At 35.9% G+C, this 4,950-nt stretch overlaps 1 long non-coding RNA gene across 2 annotated transcripts in view; it reads left to right on the top strand.

The window, feature by feature from the left end:
- The first annotated feature begins 1,462 nt into the window (after positions 1 to 1,462).
- LOC129641772 (uncharacterized) overlaps positions 1,463 to 4,950 on the top strand; it is a 50,915-nt gene continuing 47,427 nt past the window's right edge. For both annotated transcript variants that reach the window (XR_008709428.1, XR_008709427.1), the window contains exon 1: positions 1,463 to 1,545. This is a non-coding gene — a long non-coding RNA (uncharacterized LOC129641772). The remainder of the gene's footprint in view (positions 1,546 to 4,950) is intronic.

The raw sequence follows: 4,950 nt of genomic DNA, 5'->3' as shown, positions 1-4,950 counted from the left end.
GCAGTGTAGTCGAATTTATTAGTTTTGAATTTTGGCCTTTTAAAAAATCTTAATGCACCACAATGCTCAAAAGCATTTCTATATTTTCTTCCAAGTTATTTTTGTAGTCTTGCTTTACAAATATACATATTTGTTATGAGTTGAATTGTGTCTCCCTAAAAAATAGACTGAACTCCTAACTTATATGTGATTTAATTTGGAAATAGGATTGTTACAGATGAAATTAGTTAAGTTAAAGTGAAATCATACTAGAATAGGATAGGCTCTTTATCCAATATGACTGGTGTCCTTATAAGAATACGGAGATTTGAACACAGAGACAGAGATGCCATATAAGGATGCAGCTGTGAGCAAAAGAATGCCAAAGATTGAAGGTCATCACAAGAAGCTATGAAAAAGCAAGGTAGAGTTCTATTCAGAATTTCAGAGGACTCATGGTCTTGTTGGCATCCTGATTCTGAAATCCTAACCTCCAGAATTGTAAGAGAATAAAGTTCTCTTTTAAGCCATCCAGTTGTAGTCATTTGTTATGGAAGCCCTAGGAAACTAATACAAATTTTGGTACTGGAAAGTGGGCTACTGTTATAACTACCTAAAACTATGAGAGTAGCTTTAGAATTGGATAATGAGTAGAGCATAGAAGAATTTTGAGGTACATGATAGGCAAATGTAGATGGCCTCAAAGGTATTGACAGATATAAGGACTTTAAAGGCACTTAGGCTAAGGGCTCTGAAAAAAAAAAAGTGAGAAGAGCTGCAGAGAAAGCTTCTGTTGTCTTATAGAACACATATATCATCATGAACAGAATGTTACCAGAAATGTGAATGTTAAAGATGTTTCAGGTACAGTCTCGAATAGAATTTAAGAACATGTTATTGGAAACTGAAGGAGAGGCAATCCTTATCATAAAGTGACAGGTCTTGGTTGAATTGTATATGTAGTTTTTGTGGCAAGTGGAATTTGTAAGTAATCAACTTGAATATTTAGCTAAGGAAATGTCCAAGGAAAGTGTTTCCAAAAGTGCATATATTTTTCTTTCCTGTTTTTGGTAAAATTCAAGAGGAAAGATAAATTGAAAGATGAAGTTTTTTTTTTTTTTGTTTTTTTTTTTTTTTTTTTTAATTTTATTTTATTTTTAAACTTTACATAACTGTATTAGATTTGCCAAATATCAAAATGAATCCGCCACAGGTATACATGTGTTCCCCATCCTGAACCCTCCTCCCTCCTCCCTCCCCATTCCAAAGATGAAGTTTTAAGCAAAAAGTAACCAGCACTTGATGATTTAAAAATTCACAACCTATTTGAATAAAACCAAGGGAGGGCTGGACAGTCACTTACTGAAGAGGTTAGGGAGGTAATTTATAAATCTAATCAGCCATCTCTGCATAAGCCAGGAAAAAAGATGAGATTATCCAGGAAATATTTGAGGAGGACAGTTCTTGTTTGATGGCTTGGATCCCTGAGTATTGCATGGAAGCCCAAGGGTTTGGAAAATCTTTTACTAATAGAAACAGTGCCTTCATGGTCTGAAAGGGAGAGAGGTGAGAAGGAATGAGGGAAGAACAATGAGAGGGAAGACCAGAATGCAGAGGCAGGCAGGGCTCCTACTCCCACAGAAGGCACAGGCCTGGGAGGGGGCTGAGGGGAGGGTTGCCCCAGGGGGCCCAGATGACAAGGTATGGCACCACCGGTCTTTAGATCTAGTGTAATTTGGACCTGTTCACATCTGTAATCTCTTTATTCCTTCCAAAAGTTTCTTCCTTTTGCAGTGTGGGTATCTGTGTTATATGCTTCCACCACTGTATTTTGGAAATTGACTACTTGTTTAGTCAGAGGTTCACAGATAGAGGGGAATTTTGCTCTAGGATTAATCATACCCTGATCACCCATAATTCATTTAAATGATTTTGATTATGAGACTTGGGACTTTAGATCCATGATATTTAGATGAAATTTTGCACGTAGCGTTGATATTGGAATGCTTAACACTGAGAGATATTCATATGGTGTGGATGTATTTTGCATATGGGAAGACAATGCATTATTGGGGGGTGGGCAGAAGTGGATTGTTACAGGTCGAGTTGGGTGCCTCAAAAAGATATCCTAAAGTCTTATTAACTCACCTGAGCATGTGACCTTATTTATAAATAGGCTCATTGTAGATGCAATTAGTTAAGTTAAAATTAGGCCTTACTAGAGCAGGGTTTTCATTCAAAATGCCTAGTGTCATAAGCAGGAAATTTGCATACTAAGACAGAGACAGGACAATGGCATATGACAAGAGAGACAGAGATCAGAGTGATTCAGTTGCCAGCCAAGAAATGCCAATGACTGATGGTAACCACCAGAAATCAGGGCTTTCCTGATGGCTCAGATGGTAAAGAATCTGCCTGCAATGCAGGAGACCTGGGTTCAATTCCTAGGTTGGGAAGACCCCCTGGAGAAGGAAACAGCAACCCACTCCAGTATTCTTGCCTGGGAAATCCCAGGGACAGAGGAACCTAGCAGGCTACAGTCCATGGGGTCACAGAGAATCAGACAGGAGTGAGTGACTAACACACACTTTCACCAGAAACTAGAAGGAAACACGGCCATATTCTACCCAGGGCCTCAGAGGGAGCATGGTCCTGCTAACATTTTAATTTTTGATTTCTGGACTCCAGAACTGTGAGATAATAAATTTCTATTTTAAGCCACCCAGTTGTGACACTTTGTTACAGCAGCTACAGGTAACTAATACAATATTTAATACACCAAAGTATATCTTAAGTTATGGTGTGAGATACAAATCTACATTTATCACTCTTTTGATGTGAATAGCTTTTTTTTCTCTAGTGGTATTGCTTAAATAGTACATCATAAACACACACACACATGCACACACACACTGTTCTATAAAAATAGCTGTTTTACTTTCTATATTTTTATAGTATTTTTATAGTCAGTACAATTTTATAATGGATTTTAATATCCTGTCTCCTCCTACTACTTCAAATATTCTATTTTGAGCCCTTTAATTCTTTATATGAATTTTTGGCTTAGCTTAGCATGTAACATATCATGACGCAAAATTGGAATTTCATTTAAACTGTGAGTTATATTGGGGGAAAAGAACATCTTTGCTATATTTAGTTTTACCCATCCATAAGCCAAGTATATAACTTATATATGTGGAAAAGCTTTTATTTTATATGTATTTCTTCTTTGGTGCCTGTTAGCCAATAAAATTTAATGAGTTACTTCATTAAATCTCATGCATCATTTGAAAGGTTTATTCACAGGTACTTTATAGTTTTCTTTGTATTATAATTAGTATATTATTTTTCTTAGCTCATACTGTAACAAGTTACCATAAACGGGGTGGCTTAGAAAACAAGCATTTATTTCTCACAGAGCTGGAGTCTGGAAATCCAAGCTCAGGAAGTCAGCATAGTTGTGTTCTTGGTGAGTGCTTTCTTCCTGATTTGCAGGGAAGGGTGTCTTCTGGCTGTATATTCATATGGTAAAAATTGAGCTCCCCAGCTCTCTGGCCTCTTATATGGTCACTTGCTCCATTTATGATGTTTCCTCTCTTATGATATAACTACCTCCCAAAGGCTCAACCTCCATTGGGATTAGGTTTTCAACATATGAATTTTGAAGGACACAAAAACCAAGTAAAAACTAGACTGTTCAGAATAGTTCAGAATATCTCTTTTATCATTCTATAGAAATCTTTATTAGCCTTAGCCCTATTACTGCCTATTACTTAAAGTATATGATATTATTTTTGCTTTGCCAGATTTCTTTTGGTTACTAAGTACTTGGAAAAACTTTTTGTAATCTTTTAATATAATTATATTTCATTTGTGCCTTTTAGATTAGGACCTGCTGGATACTTTTAACATCTGATTTTAGACTTTACACCCTTTGCAAGTTGATATGTTTGCACTTATTATGACTACTGACATTTCTATTCTGTTATGTTCCTTTGTAGGACATATAATAATTATGAACATGTATGTGCCTGTGAATGTACAGTATATAAAATCTCATAGAAGTAGAAGAAACAACTATATTACAAAGTTCTATGAGTTTTTGCCCATTTTGGTTTTTGCCAAGTATATCATGTGTTGCTTTATTAATTAATGTATTTTTTTATTGAAGTATAATTGATTTGCAGCATTATATTAGTTTCAGATATACAGCATAGTGGTTTACTCTTTTTACAGATGAGCGTCCATTGTGGCTCAGCTGGTAAAGAATCTGCCTTTTTATAGATTATATTCCTTTAAAAGTTATTACAAGATAAGGGCTATAGCTCCCTATGCTATACAATAGATCCTTGATGCTTATCTATTTTTTTATACATAGAAGTTTGTATGTCTTAATTTCCTATTTCTAATTTCCCCTCCCCCTTCCATTTGTGATATCCACTAGCTTGTTCCCTGTATCTGTAAGTATTTTTAGGTGTTCTATATACATTTGGGGGTATTATTTTTTAGATTCCACATGCAAGTGATATACTGTATTTGTCTTTCTCTGTCTGACTCATTTCACTAAGCATAAGCCACCTAATGCGAAGAACTGACTCACTGGAAAAGACTCTGATGCTGGGAAAAACTGAAGGCAGGAGGAGAAGGGGATGACAGAGGATGAGGTGGTTGGATGGCATCACCAACTCGATGGACATGAGTTAGAGCAAGCTTTGGGAGTTGGTGATGGACAGGGAAGCCTGGCATCCTGCAGTCCATGGGGTTGCAAAGATTCAGACATGACTGAGCAACTGAACTGAACATTCTCTGAGTTCATCCATGTTGCTGCAAATGGCAGAATTTAAATCTTTTTTTTTTTTTTAATAGCTGAGTAAAACTACAGTAATTGAGATAGTGTGATACTGATTAAAAAATAGATGCACAGATTAATGGAAAAAATAGAGAACAGAAAAAAAGACGTATAATAATAAA

This window comes from Bubalus kerabau, chromosome 1 (assembly GCF_029407905.1).
Source record: "Bubalus kerabau isolate K-KA32 ecotype Philippines breed swamp buffalo chromosome 1, PCC_UOA_SB_1v2, whole genome shotgun sequence".
Lineage (NCBI taxonomy): Eukaryota > Metazoa > Chordata > Mammalia > Artiodactyla > Bovidae > Bubalus > Bubalus kerabau.
This window is presented reverse-complemented; position numbering and strand designations above follow the sequence as displayed.